Source organism: Rhipicephalus sanguineus, chromosome 4, assembly GCF_013339695.2.
Source record: "Rhipicephalus sanguineus isolate Rsan-2018 chromosome 4, BIME_Rsan_1.4, whole genome shotgun sequence".
Taxonomy (NCBI): domain Eukaryota; kingdom Metazoa; phylum Arthropoda; class Arachnida; order Ixodida; family Ixodidae; genus Rhipicephalus; species Rhipicephalus sanguineus.
Genome location: NC_051179.1, coordinates 66896787 through 66918194, shown reverse-complemented (window position 1 = coordinate 66918194; position 21408 = coordinate 66896787). Strand labels below are relative to the sequence as shown.

The 21408-nt window shown below is 46.0% G+C and overlaps 1 long non-coding RNA gene across 1 annotated transcript; it reads left to right on the top strand.

Moving 5' to 3' along the window:
• Positions 1-1031: 1031 nt before the first annotated feature.
• On the top strand, positions 1032-6619 carry LOC119390169 (uncharacterized). The gene is made up of 3 exons (XR_007415774.1): positions 1032-1326; positions 5689-5740; positions 6473-6619. It is a non-coding gene; the product is annotated as an uncharacterized LOC119390169 (long non-coding RNA).
• Positions 6620-21408: the final 14789 nt, after the last annotated feature.

Here is a 21408-nt window from a genome sequence, read left to right as displayed (position 1 = left end):
AAATAGTTCTTTTCACAAGTCCGTATTTGTACTATTCGTATAAGAAACTATTCGGAAAATATTCGATTTGATTCGTACTTGGTTTTCATTAATCGAATTCGCCTTGAAGTTCGAGATTTCACATTCGCACGCTCCTCGACTGTAGCAATTACTGATGCTAACACAATTTAAGCGCGAACTTCATGGAGCGCGGACAAGTTACGCGCGGATGTTACACAGGCCTGCGAGAGCAAAGATGACTTGGCGTAGCGGCGATGTCATGTCCCCTTAAAGACCTTGTGCGCAGCAAGTGTTCCTTTTCGCCCACTCCACTTCGTCGAGGCGTGCACTTGACATGGCATTCCGGCCAATATAAACTGAGGCGCAGGTTATCGAAGACAGTAACCGACTTTTTTGCTCAATGAGCCTTTCGCATCAATATAGTGTTATTAGCGCACCGTTATTCTTCTCTTCACCACCATAGCTTGCAAGAGCAACAGTCAATGGCGTGGTCTCTCAGGCACAGCAATACACTACTAGGAACAAATCAGAATACACGTTATAATTGTTGAACATTCTGAGCTACTTGGAGCAGTTCAAAAAACGCAGGTGAAGTATTTTGGAATACGTGTAAATGAGGTGATTTTATTACATTATCGAGTTGGACTAGCAAAGTTTATTACAATACAATAGTTCATTATAGTCTCACATCCTCAAAGCAATAAAAATAATAGTAATATAATGGTTAATAATAATAATACTAATAATAATAACAATAATAATAATAATAATAATATTATTATTAATAATAATAATAATAATAATAATAATAGTGGAGCAGTAGTAGTAGTAGTATTAGTAGCAGTAGTATTACTTCAATTGCATACACAAATACACAATGGCATAAAGCAAAGAGGACGACAGCAGGCTGACAATTGCCACCTAGTCGAGCACAATGCCGGCCTGCTCTTACATGAGGAGGGAATATATTGTAATGCGGCGCTGGAAGAGCGCGAAAGAGAACGAAGAAGTAGAACGGGCGCGAATGATTTGGTGATCGACATCATCGGACCGTCCCTTGTCTTTTGCCTGCCGCTTCGTTCACCTCATTGTAAATAAACCCATATCATCCGTAACAGTTTTGGTGGAGGTGCGGGGTACCCGACGCCCTGGACAACACTCTCGCAGACGACCTTCGAAGAAGCCGACGCCTAGCCGGACTACCTCCGGAACATACAGACATGACCGACACCCGCGAAGGCACGTCGGCCGGCAACGCCACCGAGCAAGGCAGCCACCGACCAAGGCAACCTAGCTACTGGGCACCTGAGCCAAGCCTATTCTCAGGTAGGACCGATGAAGACGTGGACGATTGATTAAAGCACTACGAAAGAGTGAGCCGCTATCACGAATGGAGTACGTCGGCGAAGCTCGTGAACGTGGCATTCTTTCTCGCCGGTACCGCTCTGCTTTGGTTCGAAAACCATGAACACGTGCTGACCACTTGGCCGACCTTTGTTGAGGAACTGAAGGCCTGCTTTGGGGACACAAGTTCCAAGAAAAAGAAGGCTGAACAGACACTCGCACGTAGAGCACAATTGCCCGGCGAAACGTGTACGACGTACATTGAGGAGGTACTGAAGCTTTGTGGCATTGTGAACACACATGTCCGACGAAGACAAGGTCGGACATCTGTTAAAGGACATCGCTGAAGATGTTTATAGCTTTCTAATTACAAAGGAAAACCTGAACACACCTTCCGAGGTTAGGCAGCAATATTGGGCATTCGAGGCGCTGAAGACCCGACGAATTTTGCCGAAGTTCGAGTGCTTGGACAACATCCCTACGGTTGCAAGTATGGACGTCGCCGCCTGAGAAGACCTCCCTCTGATCGTGCCTCGAGTAGTTGAAGAAGAGCTAGCACGGCTTCAGGGAGCAGAGGCTGGCTATCAATGCGCATTGGACGAGTGTCCCGAACCACCATCCTTCTGGAAGCGAGAGCGTCGCATCGAGTATCGACCACAATCTGAAGAGGCGCACTCCAGCACGAGCTTCCGATCACTCTTGACAAGTCACGGTCGCCGCCGGATGTCACCACCCTGTCGTGCTGCTGCGGAATATCCCCCAACACCACAACGTCCTCCTGTAGACTACTAGGAGACGTCACGACGTGCGCCAGCGAAGTACCACCCAACTCCACGAACCTCTGCTACCACTAATTTGAACCGTGACGTGCCAATATGCTACATGTGCGGCCTCCGAGGGCATATCTCGCGCTTCTGCCGCCGCCAGCCGCGAGAACCACGTTTTTCGGCATACCCGGCTCGTGTACACGAAACCTCGACCTCTTAATCTATCGTTAGCCCTCTAGAACGGCAGTGGCCTAACAGATTGCGTGACGAGTCCCCAGCATCCGAGACAAGCCTTACGCCGCCTTCGAAACGACCACGCCGTTCGCCGTGCCCGCGTCATCGGTTGCCTTCTCCTCCCCAGCTGGGAAACTAGCTGGTGCGACCGATGGAGGTGCGGTCACGGGATGGTCAGATTCGCCAATTCCTCCTTCTGCTGGATGTTGAAGAACAAAGTGCGTGTGTGTATAGACGGTGTAAACATTATAGCTCTTGCAGATACTGGTGCGACTATTTCGGTTATGAGCCCACATTTTAAAAATCCCTTTTTAGAACATAAAGTAATGTTTGCGTGGGATCGCAAACAAACTTTTCGTGGAGTTGGAGGAGAAACGTTGCGCCCCGTTGGTGTTTGTTCGGCTTCAGTAACGACTGGAGGACAAAGTTTTAGAGCAGAATTCATTGTGTTGGCGCAACCAACTCATAGTGTTATCTTAAGGATAGACCTCCTACGTGAATGCGGCGCTACGCTTGACTGTGGGACTAGGGAAATTATTCTCCAAAGCATGTCGCCAACTACCGTAATTGACGATTTTCGGGCTCAACCAGCCGACGTTCTTTCGTTGTCTCTGGTTGTTGGGATCTGGTCATACGACCAGATCCCAACAAGATCACCGCAGTCCGCGACTGCAAGCCACCAAAGACGCTGAAGGACCTTCGTAGCTTCCTGGGCCTTTGTTCTTATTTTTGCCGGTTTATTAAATACTTCGCCCAGCTAGCTCATCCACTGACAGACTCGCTTTGAAAGGACAGCCCCCACCGGTGGACCGCTGAGCATGAGGCTGCTTTCGAACAGTTGAAGTTCTTGCTCACTTCTGGGCCCCTTTTGCATCATTTCGACCCGGAGGCACTCACAGAACTGCATACCGATGCAAGTGGCGTGGGCGTTGGTGCCGTCCTCGTCCAGTTTCACGACGGACGCCAACACGTCATTGCGTATGCAAGTCGTGCTCTGACAAAGGCTGAAAGCAATGATACTGTAACAGAACTGGAATGCCTTGCAGTTGTTTTCGCCATACACAAAATCAGATCTTATTTGTACGGCCGACATTTCCCGATCGTAACCGACCATCATTCACTATGTTGGCTTGTTGGACTACGTGACCCAGCTGGCCGGTGGGCTCGTTGGTCCTTGCGGCTTCAGGAATATAACTTTTCTGTCGCCTACAAGAGTGGGCGATGCCACGCTGACGCCGATTACGTATCTCGTCTACCATCTCCAACTACAAGCACCGATGACGACGATTTCGACAGTTACCTTGCGACGGTCTCCTTGGACTTTCCGAGTCTGGACACCTTCAGTCAGGAGCAGCTGCGCGACCCATCACTGAGACCAATTATTGATGCGACCAACAGATCTCGACACGCATCGCAATTCGTGATTCGTGACGGTGTTTTGTACCGCAAGAATTACTCAAGTAATGGTGCCCCACTGCTTCTCGTCATCCCAGAACGCTTGCGCCTTGCGGTGTTCCGAGCAATGCACGACGACATTACGTCTGGGCACCTTGGATTTGCTCGGACGCTTCATCGCATCCGACAGCGGTTCTACTGGCCTCGACTGTAAAAGACGACGAAGCACTACGTCACCAGTTGTGATGTATGCCAACGCCACAAGCAACCGACTGCTCTTCCTGCAGGTACACTGCAACAAGTTACGCCACCGACTTCGCCTTTCGAAAAAGTCGGCATAGATTTGCTCGGCCCTTTTCCCAAGTCTTCAAGCGGACGCCGCTAGATTATCGTCTGCGTGGATTATCTAACACGTTACACTGAGACGATGGCACTTGCTTCAGCCACCTTATCTGATGTGTCCTGGTTCCTACTGCTATCGATTATCCTCCGTCACGGAGCTCCCCGTGTGGTAATAAGTGATCGTGGCCGGCAGTTCACCGCTGACGTTGTCGAAGAACTACCACGGCTCTGTGGGTGCCACTATCGGCATTCCACGCCTTACCACCCGCAAACCAACTGGCTAACTGAGCGCACTAATCGTACCATCATAAACATGCTTTCAATGTATGTCTGAGCGGACCATAAGAACTGGGATGCTGTACTACCTTTCATAACGTATGCCTTTAACACCGCCAAACACGAAGTAATAGGTTATACACCTTTCTTTCTTCTCTACGCTCGCCATGCTCAAAGTTTCCTCGACACCGTGCTTCCTTTCTCCACTAACGAAAACGCAAGTGTCGCGCAGACCTTGTGTCGCGCTGAAGAAGCACGTCGACTGGCCCGGCTCAGAACTCTCTCGTCCCATTCCCGTGCTAAGGCCCGTTACGACGTAATACATTTGCCAGTCACCTTTGCAACAGGTGATCTCGTGCGGCTGTGGACACAAGTAAGAAAGCAGGTACTTTGGCAAAAGCTTCTTTCTAAGTACACCGGTCCATTCGTCGTCAAAGGTTTGAGCGACGTCACCTACGTCATCGTAAAAGTGACAGCTGGCAACAGCCGTTCACTCAAGACGCACATTGTCCATGTTGCACGAATGAAGCCCTGCACTCAGCCAGCCCTCTGACTTGCTCGATGAGCTTCGTCTGGCCCCGGGGAAAATTTAACGCGGCGCTGGAAGAGCGCGAAAGAGAACGAAGAAGTAGAACGGGCGCGAGGGATTTGGTGATCGGCATCATCGGACCGTCCCTTGGCTTTTGCCTGCCGCTTCATTGACCTCATTGTAAATAAACCCATATTATCCGTAACAATATATAGGAAAGGAAGTTAGGAAGAGAGAAAGATGAAAGAATTAGAAAAGTAAAGAAAGAAATGACGAAGACTTCGACAAAAATAAGTAAAAACACGAAAAAAGCAATGTCTATAAACAATGACAATGAAGGTGCAACCAGAAAGAAAACGCCTTGGCCACATTTCAGGATTTTAAATCTGTAACATTTTTCTCGCCTCAGACTTCTGCTGCACTTCCACCAAATCCTGCAAGTTTCAAACCACATATATCATCGCCGTCCATCGGTCACCGGTTTTCCTAAGCTGGCTAGTATTCTTTCGATTTGTCATCAAAAATATGTAGAGCGTTTTGATAGTAACTCAGTGGTGGAACAGATTGATTCAGCGGATTAAACAATGGAATTAACTTTTGAGCTTGTGACTCCGTGTTTTCGTTTATATTTTTGTATATATGTAGTAGCGCGCACTCTTATTGTTGAGTATGAGAGAACTGATTTATGTTGCCGATTAATTTCTGCAAACACCATGCAGTCCACTCTGGTCAGCCAAGCCGTAAAAGAAAGATTTGTGCGACACTAGTTATGGTTTCTGAATAGGTCTATATCTCTTTCAGAATTGAAAAGTCAAGTGCGGAAACTGCATCAGGAAGCTGCCGTGTAGGTCAGGTAAGTGTCGAATAGAAAAAGAGTTCAAGATTTTTAAAAGAATGCAGGCCCTTTATGCCTGTGGCGTGCAAATTGATTTATGGCCACTGGCCCGCAACAGAAATTGGTCACGAAACACACCTAAAGGTTTCTTCGAACGCTGATGCCAGCCCACCCTTGTAAATATACATCCTAACTAGCTATTGTCTCCGTCAGAATATATTACCATCTGCAGTAAAGCAAATGATTACAACCTCTGCATTCGAGGAAGATAGGTGAGGCCCGAACGAAACTCTAAGTTTGGTATTTCGATCGCTATGAAAGCGTCTGTATTTATTCAACAGCTTTAGCTCTATCTCCTTAACAGCGAACGTTCTTCCAATCACCCCATAATGAACTGCACTTAAGTTTAACAGAATGCGTGGAAAAGCTTGATCGGAAAGATGTCAGCTCACCTGCAATGAACGGCTGGTACACTGAAGCAGTATATGATGATGATAGATAATGTACGTGGACATTGTTAGCAGATGTCTACCGTAGAAGGCCAAAAAATCACGGACATCGACACCATGAAATAATTTTTTTAAAGTGAATATGTCATTATGTCAACAAAACGCTATATACCAAAAAGTCATCTTCTTTCTTTCATATATACCAAATAGGTGTGATTTACAAAACGCATCAAGCAAAATAGAATGGGGTGTTATTATTCGACACAAGAAAATGTCATGCGATTTTCACCGTTTCTTCCAGGAATGTCAACCCAGTTTGAACGGTACGGATTGCGGAGGTGACAAGAACTGTATCTGCGTCTGGTTCCTCAATATCAGTGACAAAAAATTCCAGTGTCAGAACGTTAGCTAACAACAGTCAAGTTCTGCAAGCAAATGGAATAAATGTGTTTCCATAAAAAACAGACGTGTTAGACTTATTTAGTTTACACAAAAAGTATTACGAACTATCTCAATTTGCAAATACACGAAAGCTACACACAGATGAAAAAAAATTAATTTGCGTATTTTCCAGTAAACATTGGTTGCTGGGACAGGAGTAATTTATGAGCACACCAGGTGCAATTTTAACTAGTCTCATTAACTAGTCTCAGTCGACAAGAGAGCTTGAATGGTGGTTGCTGGGTACAAGCACATTCTTTTTATAAGCACACATTCTTTTTATAAGGAGTAATTTATAAGCACACCAGGTGCAGTTTTAACTAGTCTCAGTCGAAACTAGTCTCAATAACTAGTCTCAGTCGAGAGAGAGCTTGAATGGTGGTTGCTGGGTACAAGCACAATCTTTTCACGTAAAGTGTTCAACAAGTAATCACTCTTCTTCGTATGATACTCAACAAATAAGGCTCTGGAGACAAAAGCGCAAGCAAACAAACATTTCTGAGTAAGTGCCCACAGCCCATGGCTAATGCATGTAATAAATACAGTAAAAATAAGCGCCTGAGCCCAAGTGATTTTATATATTATTAGTAGCATAATCCCCGTGTGACACTATTGTTTCACTTCCAAGCACTTCCGGTGGAGTACTTACTTCCGGTTGTCCTAAAGCTCTTAAACAGTGATCTACGAAATAGAAATTCGTGGTTCTCGCCCAATTAAGAGTTCTGCCTCAATTAAGCTTCGGGAGCTATTTGGCAGGACTGTAGGGCATGAGCGATCCACCCAAAAAAAGCTCCCCTCTCGTTTTTAGGTGTGCACCGAATCTTACCTTACGTACGTTCAGGATGTGCTCACTTTGCGCCCCAAAATTTGATTCGCAGATGTACGACGCGGATAAGTTCGCCCATATGATCAAGTTATAGCTGATGATGCTTTCACATTCTTGTTTTCAAGAATTCATCTACTGCAGAAGACATTATTTCTGAATTCCGGCGTTTCGAGGAAGCCGAGAGCCGCCATGTTCTCCACCAGTTTGCACGCCTACCTAACACGCTGCTAAGTTCATCTGCGAAGAACCTTGCCTGCCTTCTAAGGAAAGTTCCAGTGATATTGTCTGTATTTTCCGCCGGGAAATCGAAGCCATTGCTCCGCTCACGTGACCAATCCTCATCTCCGACAACTACCACGTGACCGTCTCCCTCATCCAGACCGTTGTGCGTCAGGAATTGGCCAACGTCGCCTTGAACATTTGCTCTATTCGTCGACCTGCCTACACGTCACCAACTCCACTTGTCACTGTCACAACCAACCAACGTTTTTCTGCTTCCGCACGTTAATGCAACCCGGTGGAACGGCGCACACCAGACGACCCGCCCATGTGCTTCCACTGCGGTCGTATAGGCCATATTTCTCTTTACTGCTTTTTGGCCTTAATTCGACTCCACGGCCACACCTTGCTTCCCATCGCCTACCTCGGGGTAAAAATCACGCTCATCGCCGCAAACACCACCGCTAACGCCTGACGACACTTCTTTGCCCACTCGACCTAGCCGCTCACCTTCGGCGCCAACGCCGTTTCTCCAGCTCACCCCCTTCTCGTCGATCGCCGTCCCAAAGCTCCTTCCGGCGCTCACCTCCAGAAAACTGACGAGCAGGGGCGTAGCCAGAAATTTTTTTAGGGGGCTGGGGTTCAGCCATACTTTATGTATCTTCGTGTGTGCGTTTGTATGCGTGCGTGTATATATACGCAAGCAAAACTGAAAAATTTCAAGGGCGGGGGGTTGAATCCCCCAACCCCCCACCCTTGGGTATACCCCTGCTTACGAAAGCAGCTCTTAGAGGTGATGCTGCAATAACAACCCGATGCCAAAATCCTCTATTGATTCTGCCCTCACATCGGAACCTTATCAATGTAAACGTGGACGGTGTACCAGTTACGGCCCTAATTGCCACTGGCGCAAAAATGTCTGTTACGAGCGCTGACTTTCGAGAACACCTGAAGAAAGTCGTTAATCCTGCCCCAACTCCTGTGGTCCGAACTGCCCATGGTGGAACACTTGCCATGATTGGTGTGTGTTCCGCTCGTGTGAGCGTGACTGGACATAACACATAGGTTATATTTTACTGCGTGGAACATTACCCTCACGATCTAATTTTGGGACTTGATTTCTTGTCAGAACACTCGGCCTTGATAGACTGTTCTGCCTGGGTGGTCATGTTGCTCTGCCTACTGCTGTTGATTTTCCCAATTGCCTTCCAAGCCGGCTCTGCTCCGCAGAACATATTCGCCTTTCTCAACGGACAGGTGCTTACCTCGGCGTCTCACCCTTCTCACCTGTACCAGACGGTGACTATATCCTGATTTCTCAGAACGATGCATTTCCGCACACTGTCGTTACTATAACGGACAACGCATCCTGTCTACCGCTGGTAAATTTTGGCTTATGTACACAAGTTCTCCCTGTTGGCATATCACTTGTGGAAATCATGCCGCCGGCAGACTGCCATATTTCAACTGTAACTTACGACAGAGCTTAGCGTGCAAAGAAAACCTCACTTAATACTCCACTAGAACAAAGTGCCTTAACGAAGATGACTGCGCCCGATTTACTGACGCAACATGTTGATGAACTGCGCATTCTCCTTGCGCCTTTTTGGGCTGTCTCCGACCTTGGCGACCGCGCTCTCGGACAAACGTCCGTTGTTAAGCATCGGATTAAACACAGCTCATCCATCGACACAGACCAATCCATCGGTGACTCTACCGCGTCTCCCATACTGTGCGACACATCATCCAACAGGAAGTCGACAAGAGTCTTTCTGCAGTCCATGGGCGTTCCCTGTTGTACTTGTTAGCAATTTCGCGTTGATTATCGGCGTCTAAAGAGCACGAAGGACCTCTATCCTCTGCCACGCATTGACCCATTGCCTTCACGGCGCAGAGTATCTCTTTCAATCGACCTCCGCTGCGGGTAACGGCAAGTTTCTGTTGATGACATGGACTGTCAGAAGACGATCGTTATCACTACCGACTGTCTTTATCAGTTTTAAGTGATGCCATTGGGTTTATGCGATGCGACCGCCACGTTTCGACGTATAATGTATGCCCTCCTGTGTGGCTTCAAGTGTTACATCTGTCTCTGCTACCTGGATGACGTAATCGCTTTTTTCTCAATCCTTTACTACACACCTTGAGGGGCTATCGAACATCTTATCTGCCTTAGGTGAGGCGGAACTGCAGGTAAATTCGGCCAAGTGAAACTTCGGCCGTTGGAAAATTTCTGTGCTTGGACATCTCGTTGATTCCTTCGATGTTCTCCCGGGTCAAAATGAAATACGGGCAGTGAAATAGTGTCCTGTGTCAACCTGTTCCATAGACGTTCGCAGTTTTTTTGGCCTCTGCTCATACTTCCGCTGTTTTGTCAAAACTTTTGCCGATGTCGCGCGCCCTCTCACTCACCTCCTGAAGAAAGGCGCTGCCTTCGTCTGGGGCCTTGAGCAAGCAGATGTGTTCTCCATTCTGGTACATCTGCTTACTGCTCCACCTATTCTCGCTCACTTTGACGTCTCAGCTTCCACAGAAGTCCAATCAGATGCAAATGACCATGGCATAGGTGCAGTCCTGGCCCAGATACACCAAGGTCGGGAACGCGTTGCCTATGCCAGCCGCCTTCTTTCTTCTGCTGAGCGGAAGTATTCTATTATTGAACGCGAATGTGTGGCGCTCGTTTGGGCAGTCGGAAACGTTTTTTCCTATTTGTACCATTCACAGTCATCACTGATCACCATGCTTCGTGCTGGCTTTCGTCCCTTAAATACCCTTCAGGCCGCCTTGGTCACTGGGCTCTGGGCCTCCAAGAATTTGACTACTCAGATGTGTACAAAACCGGCCGCTTGCACCAAGATACCGACTGCTTGTCCCAATATCCTGTAGACCAACAAAGCAGTTCTACGGCCACCCTGTCTGCCAACGTTCTCTCTCTGTCCGCTTTTCACGACATAGGAATCGAGCAACGGCGGGACACCTTCTTGCACAATATCATCCAAATGCTAACATCGGTGACGCTCGACCCTTCCCTTCGAATGTTTGAGCTCCATGATGATGTATTATGCCGTTGCAACATGCGTCCTGACGGCCCCCACACACTAATGCTCGTTCCTCCTCATTTGCGTCAGACTGTTCTCCCCAGCTTCACAATGTGCCGACAGCTGGTCACCTCGGCGTCTCACGAACTTATGACAGAGTTAGCCGGCGATTCTTCTGGCCTCGTCTGTATCGCGACGTCTGCCGTCATATTGCTGCCTGCGACCTCTGTCAACGATGGAAAAACAAACTACCAACCCTGCCTGACGCCTTCAGCCACTCGACATACTATCAGAGCCATTCTACCGTGTAGGTGTTATCTCCTTGGCCCTTTACCTACATCGGCCGCGGGAAATAAGTGGATTGCAGCAGCAACCAATTATACAACCCGATACGCGATCACAGAGGCTCTTCCAAATGGCTGTGCAACTGATATTGCCGACTTCCTCCTGGAGAACGTCATCCTACTGCACGGCGCCCCTCGGCAGGTCGTCAGCGACCGAGGCAGCTACTTTCCAATATGGTTGATGACCTCCTGCGCAACTAAACACAAACTTTCAACTACTTATCATCCGCAAGCCAACGTTGTCACCGAGCGTCTTAATCGAACGTTTACTGACATGCTCCCCATGTATGTCTCCTCCGACATCACGACTGCGACACTGCGTTACTGTTTTTTGTCGCATTTGCCTATAATTAATCTCGACACGATACCTCTTCCTTCTCTCCATTTTTTTCTTTTGTTCAGCCGTGACCCTAACCTAGCTTTCAACACACTGCTGCCAACCGGACTAAGTTATACGTCGGAGTACGATCGGGAAGCAATAACGAAGGCCCAAGAGGCGCGCCAAGTTGCTCGACGACGACTAGCGGACTCGCAGTACAATCTGAAGCCCATATATGACGCCCGCCATCGTGACGTCCACTGCGCACCCGGTAATCTGGTTCTGTTTTGGTGCTTAAAAATACGAACGCGTAACTTAAACAGGTACTTAGGAAGGCAAGGTCCCCCTCGCGCCGTCTTGAAATTTCGGAGAAATTACTTCCACGCAATTCCGGCCCTTACCGCATCTTACGCGAAGTGAACGACGTCAGCTACGAAATCGCCCCTAGTCACCCTGCCGTCATTCACCCTCGTACGGACGTAGTGCATGTTACGCGCCTCAACCCATATCACTCGACCGCCTCCTGATAAGCACCGGGTCAGCGCTCCAGCCGCCGGAAAATAATGTAACAGGGCTGAAGAGGACGACAAAGAACAAGAAAGAAAACGACGTCGACAGACGCTGCAAGCTAGGCACCATCTTATCAGTCGCTGAACTTATTCTGTGTTCTAGTGTAAATATATTTACACTAGAACTTATTCTAGTGTAAATATATTCTCCCCGTAACAATATTGAATACATCAGTTTAAAAAAAAGTGTGTCTCTACTGACTACCATCGGGTGGTAATCGCCTTGCTACACATTTGATGACCGTTTAGGGTGTCACACGACTCCCTTGTTTCTTCAAATTAACAACTCCCTTCTTCCCAAGCAGAGAGAGTATGTATTACTCCCAACGCAGGAGTCCACGCGACTACCCCTTGTTTCCCGCTAGTACCTCTAGGTAGTCAGGGTGACCCCTTTCCAATGGCAACGCCGACCTCCACTCGAGCGTTCCTATGACTCCGTTGTCCTTAAGGACACTCGTGTACATGAATCCCCTGGACAGAGTCAGTGTGACGACTTCGTGGTACTCAATGAAACTCTGCAAGAAATAATGCGTTTATTTTTCTTCTTGGTCGATATTATTGAAACACGCTGAGTTTAGGTTTACTTATGTGGCGATTTCAAATATCCAATTATCTTTCTGGAAGAAAACGAAGTTTTAACACACAAAAATTTAATGTGTCTTGATGAGTAAGCATTTCCAAACTTGGAGAGTTACAAAGTAAATCAACATGTCGCTATAATTAGGGGATAAAGAGTGTATATGCAAAAGTTTTAAACCAGTTTACCGCGCTGTTCTGTCATAATGTTCATGAACCCACTAGCCCGCCTACGAAGCCTTGTTTTAAACCCGTTTGAGTTAAAGGTTACGTAATATTGAACTCTCGTGAGCGAATCACCAGCTAGACATACACTTACTCGTCAATGTTCAGCACAGTTAACATTTGTTGAGTGGCATTAGAATATGCATTCTGGTTCTGTTGCGTACAGTCCCCATTTCATATTATTGTGATATGCTTAACATGTAACTCGTTCAGGTTGCGAAAACATGTTGCGCATAACATGGCCCATAAAACGTTTCATATACTTAATTAACGCGACGTATATTAGTGGAAAAATAAGTGCATATTCAAAATCAACATACAAATACACATAAACTAAGCACTTTTCATAGAAACTGATCAAGCATTTCAAAATAAGTTTCGAAGTAGAGCGAATACTATTAGGGTTTTTATCTTACAATCAACGAAAGTTGGTGCTGCTACCTTTTGTTACTCAACAAGGCGCTTCCACCGGGGTTGTCGAATGATTAATCAGTTACTCAAACAGGAACACTGTGGTTGATGCATGACAGCCGCGACAAGTTTCTGCAGCAACTTTACAGTAGCGCATTCGATTCCTCTATGAGAAATAACATACTACTCAAAGTTTATATAGACGAGTCTCGCAACAATTACCGTGACTAGCGTAAACGATCCTATAAACAAGCAGAAAAGTGTCATTCGTAATATATATATATATATATATATATATATATATATATATATATATATATATATATATACATATATATATATATATATATATATATATATATATATATATATATATATATATATATATATATATATATATATATATATAGGGGTTATAGGAAGATCACACAGGCCAGATACTGTAGAAAAATACTCGACACACGACGTCCGTTTTAGCACACTGCTAAAACGTACGTCGTGTGCCGAGTACCGTCTACAATATATATATATATATATATATATATATATATATATATATATATATATATATGACGCTATGAATGAGAGACGGGCCCTGGCTCATACGCCATACTTTTATTCTATCGCACGAGTCACTTCTTCCTCGTCGGCTTCTACCAGACATCACTGCCTTTATACGTCACAGGATTCCCCCTCCCCCCGAAAGAATGCGCGAGTTGAAGAAAACATGAGCAAGCAGAGTGTTAAAGCTAAAATGTCCAAACGCGGAGTAGTTCGATGTCATAAGGGAGTTCCGTAAAACTAGCACATAGAGATTCACAGGAGAGGCCAGCAGTCCAGGAATATCAAGGAGAGCTCTGGGGGGCGAGGCTGGCTGTTGCGCTCGGGACAACACAAGTATGCCTTGAACGTTGACACTGATGATGACATAGCTGGTATTTGAGTGAGGAATGGACCAGGTTCGAAGACTTTGCAGGATCGACACCTCGGATTTCGTAGACGTCGTATTCTTCGTTGTGAGTGGTACACAAGCTGTGCATGCAGTTCGCGTGCCCGTTGATTGAGGCTGATTGGGCGCTGCCTCTCTTCCTGCAGAGTAGAAGGGGTGGTTTCATGTCATTTTGAGAGCTTTATGCGATGATGTCGCAGTTGTTTAGATCGAAGGTGCAATCTTGATCGTTGGTGCAGAAGGGCGGTGTTTCGGCGGTGTCTTCTCCTCGGGCTTCTTTTCAGAATAATTTCTTTAAGGCGTGACCGAGGTTTCGATGACGTTTTCTTTCGTCGTCGCCCATGTTGAAGTGTGCGCTGTAGTTTGATTTCGTCCACTTGCTTGTGCTGGTCTCGCTGATGAGGGAGCCCTTTATGAACATGACTCTGAATTTTTTCGCAAGTTGATGTGACGTCCACTAGGTAGCTGGTACACGGTGAGCTGTTGTATTGCTTGTCAGGCTGTGAAGGCTGGGTCAATTGTGAATGCGTGTCACTTTGCGGAGCTATCGATCTGAGAACATCCGACGAAAAACCATGCTCTGGAAAGTCGTCGTATGGTCTGGCTTCGTGCAGGTTCACCAGCTCGTTGAGAGTGAGTGTAGGCATCTTTTGAGGTGTGTCGTCAGGTTTATCGGTAATATTACCGTGAGGTGATGTCAAACCCGATTGTGGGCCATGCATGCGACACGAGATGTCAAGTGGATCTGGGGCTTCAGTAATAATAAACCGTTCACCGGAGGTACTTGTCTGAAAGGAGCTTGTGTCGACGGAAGTCACATCTGCGCTTTTGTTTCCATTGTTGGAACTGGCGCTGTATGGTGAATCCACATCGCTTCGACATTCCGGTGGTTGAGCGCTGGAAGTTACCGCAACAGACATGGCTTGACCCAATTCCGAATCTTCGTCTTTTTGCGGAATAACAGAAACAGGCTCTTCTGATGCTTTCAATTGAAGAGAAAGGTCGTGGCTTGGTCGATTACTTTCCCGACGCGTCAGCTCATCTGTCGTGAACGTAATGACCTTCTGATGTATGTGGCAGTCGTTACGAAGAACATAAGAGCCACTTGATGCAAATCCAGGTGGTGCGTCACGTATGCGAAACGACGAATCAGCTGCATTGGGTGGTTCAATAACGTCTCGTGTAGCTTGGTGCAGCGCAGAGGTAGAAGATGCCGATTTTTGAGCAGATGAGAAGCCCGGTGGAAGGCTGGGTCTTTTCGGCAAAAGCCATGGTTGCGTTTTAGTGAGCTGGGGCCTTGCTTTGTCTGTTGAAAATTGGGCATTCATTCTCGGCATTCGAATGCGCTTTCTGTTATCAGAACGTTCATAACATGGGGCCATAGGCAACGATTTTCTCACATGAGGCTTTGTGTGGCAAAAATGCTTGCTGCGTGAAGGTTCTTCGTTACTGTGACGAGCGAGTTGAAAGGCCTCCAACTGATTGGTTATGGTCAAGTCTTCATCGTATTCTTTAAATCGAATGATCATTTCTTCTTTGATTTTTTGCCAAGATTCATCGTTTTGAAAGATATGTGTGAGGTAAAATTTGAAAGCCTCACCGGTGACGTAGTTGTTGAAGTCTGCGACCATGTCCCGTTCCGTCCATGATGCAGCGGTAGCGTGGTGTTCGAAGAGGTTGAACCATTCCTCTACCGGTCCATCGTCCGCTGATCCGGCGTACTGTGGGATGGCAAGGCCTGCCAATGATGCTGCCATGATGGTGGTCGCTGTGTGCAGCGATGATCTGCTCAGATGGTATGTATGTGGTCAGGGCGTCTTGTTGGGAACGTTGATGATGTGTGGCTGATGAAGTGGCTGCCAGGTCTTCATCCTGTCGACTTGTGTGACGCTATGAATGAGAGACGGGCCCTGGCTCATACGCCATACTTTTATTCTATCGCACGAGTCACTTCTTCCTCGTCGGCTTCTACCAGACATCACTGCCTTTATACGTCACATATATATATATATATATATATATATATATATATATATATATATATATATATATATATATATATATATATATATATATATATATATATATATATATATATATATATTGTAGAGAAGCCTTGGGACATGGCAATGGAATACCCTCTCCAGCGCCTTCTAGTGGGTCGTCCTCTTTGGTTGCTTGAAAAAGAACGCCGCTCGCGCAGAGAGTTCGTGCCTTGCCGTGACTGTCGCCATTACTCATTGTCGTTGAGTACTGTCTATTAAACACCTTAACAATTTGGTGGAGAGTGCTCTGCTCCCATTCAATGCCCCTGGAGCTCCAATCCCGTACCCTGCCATCTACCATGCCTCAAGACGCCGCCCAGTAAACGCCTCCTCTCGCAACAAGCACATGTCCCGGTGTCCCCCGTATACGCGATCCACCTATCTTCACTGTCTCCGATAGCACCGACGTGGAGGACTGGCTCGCAATTTACGAGCGCGTCAGCATCCCCAACAAATGTGACGAAGAAGGCAAGTTGAGCAACTTGGTATTCTACCTCGCGGGCGTAGCAAGCTTGTGGTACAACAACCACGCGTCCGATTTTGCGACTTGGTCCGATTTCAAGACCGCCGTCATCAGCGTTTTTGGCCGCCCAGCAGTTCGTAAGCTGCAAGCCGAACAGCGCTTACGTGAACAATCTCAGCAGGCCGGTGAATCTTTCACAAGTTATATCGAAGACGTCCTCGACTTGTGTAAGAAGGCCAACGGAACCATGTCTGAGTCTGACAAGATCAGGAACGTAATGAAAGGCATTGACGGCGATGCCTTCACCATGCTCCTCGCCAAAAATCCTAGCACAGTGGCCGAGGTCATAACGCTGTGCCAGAGCTACGAGGAGCTCCGCCGGCAGCGGTCGATGACCCGTCGCTCCCCATCACGCGACGCAGAGCTTGCTGGCTTGGCGGCAATATCTGACCAGGCCACGTTGCTGGCAGAAGTCAAGTCATTCGTGCGCGAGGAAATTGCACGCCAGGTCTCCCTCCTCGCCTTTGCCCACCTGCCGCACGTTCCACAGTCGTCGACCACCCTTCTTCCTCCTCTCCGCCGAGCGATTGAGCAGGGAATTGCGGAGGTCATGCCTGAGTACCACCCGCAACCTCCGGCTCCTGCGCCCCAGAGTTACCCTGCAGTTGTTGCCAGGACGCCCCAAGTAATTCCTGCGGCTGCCCCAATGAGTTACGCCGAAGCCGCCGCTAGACCTCCGTTCTTTGAGGCGGGTGTGCCGGCTACATATGCTGACGACATCCCTCGGCCCCGACTGCAGCCCACCATGCAGTCATTTCAGCAGCCGACCCGTCAATCACGTACTGCGACATGGGCGGGACCCACCCCGGCGAACCGATGGCGCACCCCCGACAACCGGCCCATCTGCTTTGCTTGCGGTTACGCCGGTCACGTGGCACGTTATTGTCAACGCGTGCAGCCGCCTCGAGCCACGTCACCTGTCACCAGCCTGTCAAGCCGTGCATTCTACGACCCACCTCCACCTATGTCGCTGACGTCACGCCCACCTCCAGCTACTCGCCGCTCTCCGTCTCCACGACGCAATGGGTTACCCTCTCCAGCGCCTTCTAGTGGGTCGTCCTCTTTGGTTGCTTGAAAAAGAACGCCGCTCGCGCAGAGAGTTCGTGCCTTGCCGTGACTGTCGCCATTACTCATTGTCGTTGAGTACTGTCTATTAAACACCTTAACGATATATATATATATATATATATATATATATATATATATATATATATATATATATATATATATATATATATATATATATATATATATATATACATATATATATAGGAAAAAGGTATAAGCCTCTGAAAACTGTTTATTTGTCGACGTTTCGATCGGAACCAATCTATAACATATTTATCCTCTTGAGCCCCGGCTATGGGGTATTGTCCAATATAATGGACAACTCGTTGTCGTTTGCTCCAGTCCCAGCACCCACTTTTTGCCATTGAAAACTATTTTTTTAGTTGTTTTAACGTCTACTGGCACCGTCTGTCAAGCGTGGGCAAAATCAATGCAGCGGCGCGCCTGGAATACTAGTCCAAAAAGGCAGCGGTCAGCAGTGGCGTGTTCTACGGCCGCACTCGTCAAAATAGGTAATTTTTCTTGCATTTATAAAGTCTCTTTGCTTGCTTATCATTTTTCAGTACCTTATAATTTGTAAAGTACCTTTTAAGTACGTCATTTTCGGCGCGTCAATTGGTCCTGACGTCCACTATATTGGACATAGCACTACATACAAACCCCAACTTTTTACTAAGCTAAGCTTTAACACTTTTTGCCTACGTAGTCAATTCGGTCTATAGTGAACTTTCTGAAAAAAATCGTACACCTCACTGTAACCCGAGACTCAGGAGGCTATATATATATATATATATATATATATATATATATATATATATATATATATATATATATATATATATATATATAATATCGTCGTCGTCAAATAAACAACTTTTGGAAATAAACAGTGCTTGGGAAGGAGCGGACTGTAACAATGCGGGGCAGGAGCGGTCGTAGAAGCATGGAAAGGGGACAAGAAACCGTGGTCTGAAGGTACTAGAAAATGAGAAAATGAAGGCTGCTTAAGAGTAATATATGTATATATAATATGTACCTCCATACATACAAGTTCATATATATGTAAGATTGAAATATTTTTAAAAAAGAACATTATAGTGTATTATAGAGGCTAGCACGGATTTTATGATGCGAATAGAATATTGGTCAAGGTTATTTGAAGGCTGAGCGTACTTTATGTCTCCTAATATTACAGAAATCATGCTATTGCTTTAAGTGATTCCAAATTACCACGTGGGTGCATCCACGTCAAACGGTGCTATAGCTACCAGACGCGAATAGCCATTGTACAAGCTCTAATATATCACTACACAATAAGCACTACTTCTGTGAAAACAAGTTTGACTTTCGTGCTATACAGATTCCTATGACGGAGGGATCAGCCATGTTTTTTTTCAAGCATTGCCATTTTTGGCCGTGTTAGTAAACGGAATTCGAAAACATATTGAGCGCTAGCAAACAAGGACGACACCACACTGCGTTCGTGGCGCTTTGTCGCGCTAAAAAAGTAAGGTGATAATATAATAATAATTGAAACACCATGTTTCAATTACGACAAGTGACCTCTTAACTAGAAAAGCATCAGTGGTTGATATCAATTTTCTTGTTGCTGATCTCTCATTGATCATACTCGACCGCTAAAACAAAAAGTAAAGCGTTTTATTGAACTTGCATTTAAATTTAAGGTGTAAATATGGCTTGAAACGTCTTACCGCAACGTGCAAGAAATGCTTTTAGAATATACTAACCATAATATCCGTTAGTGCACGCATCGGTTGTATAAGATGCACTTAATGGAGCTAGAATGTGTTTCCGATGTATTTTATCCGCCTGGTTATGTGCGATTACTGTCCTCAAGTTAGAACGCGCCGTATTTGATAGCTCAATAATTCTCAAGGCGTAACAAAACATCCGCTTGATCTGCAACGTCCGGCCGAAAGAATTGGCGACGTTTTCTTGAAATACCCCGTCATACTAGCGTGATCTATAAAGAAACCTGCATATTCTATGTACCGCGTGTGGCTCCTCGGTGCACTATTCTCGAAACCTGAGAAGGCTTCGTTTAAATGGAAAGATCCGTTCTTTGCCCGTTAAAGCGAAACAGCGCGTATTTCGAGCTATACGCACATGAGAAAAATTTATAATACCGAAAACAAGAGGCTTATTTACTGAACGATTTTACCACAAAAACAAAGCGCGAAAACTACACCGTAAGCGCAAAGAAATGCAACCAACATGCGGGTAGCAGCCGCATAATTTTCAACTTTGTTGTCGCTTGTGGCATCTGGGCTCATTTCATAGCATCCAAAGACGAATCGAATGAATGCGCACGAGCTGTGCCCAGTGATTGCACGTAACCTTGTGTATAGACTAACGGCAACCTTGCTCATTGTCCACCTCAAATGCAGTTGGCATTGAAGCACTATTAAGACACAATGTATTGCCACTACCGAAGTACGTCGCTTATGAAATCTTTACTACAGCCTGGCTTTTCTTCGGTGGTTCTCTCCATGGCGCTGTTCATTACGACTGACACTGGCGTCATGTAATCAGTTTCAGATTTGTAAGGAAAAAGCGACAACCTTTTTTCCTGTAGGGACTATGAGAAATACGAAAGCTGACCTTAAGTCCATTCGCCAGTAGTAAAATTATCCTTTTCTCCTAGCACTCTCATTAAAATGCAATAATTACTGCATTTATTATTAAACAAAATGACAGCGACAGGATTTACAATTAAATATATCTGATGAATTAAGCTAGCCTAAAGCATATTTTCTTTTTAAAATGCTTTATTCTATTAGGACACAACATACAGTAACTCCTTTAGAAAACACGCAACACACATACACACACAAAAAGCACGAAAAAAGACGACAAGGATGCAGCGCTCATCTACAACGATTGTAATATTTCTGAAGAGGTGCAAATGCAAATAGCAGCAGCAACGCGCAGGTGCATTTGTACAAGTCAATACATTAAAGCAGCAATAATCGACGCTTCACTGAAAGATAGTGAGAAAACTTTGAGTAACTATACTATGCAGTAAATATACCACACAGTCGGCGCGGAAAGGTAGCAAACCACGTGACCAGCCTTAGCATATAGTCACATCATAGCGGCTCGTTTTGGCTAATGTTGGCTAAATGAAGGCTGATATCTGTTAGAGTCACCTAAGCGATGGCTATCATCATTTATTGTTGGCTAACAAATGGCAATATCAGCGACCGTTCTGTGATGCCGTCTAATGATGACTAATGACAGATTGGTTGTAGTCTTGCTAAATGCAGGGCATTGCGTGAGCAAAGTTTTTTAAGTATTGAATTCAAATAATGCGTATATACTACCTGACCATTCCTCAATAGAAAATTACGGCTGAATTTTTCTGCGTAAGACATAATTACCACCCCATTTCTTTTTTTTATTTTTTTTCACGCTTTAGCCTAAAGTCATCCCCATCGCCTCAAACTTGAAACCATGTGGGAGGTTACGCTTTTTTTGGACACCGACAAACCTTCTGCATGCAACGTAGTACTATGCTTTCTTGATGACCTCAAATTGTAATGTAAGCCACTCCAGGCAGAGTGCTTCCAAACCTAACAATCTAAAGCTTCGCGGGCAGCAAGGATCGTATTCTTTTGCAATATCAAATTTGTAATATATTTGCTCCACAGAAAGCCTACGAAA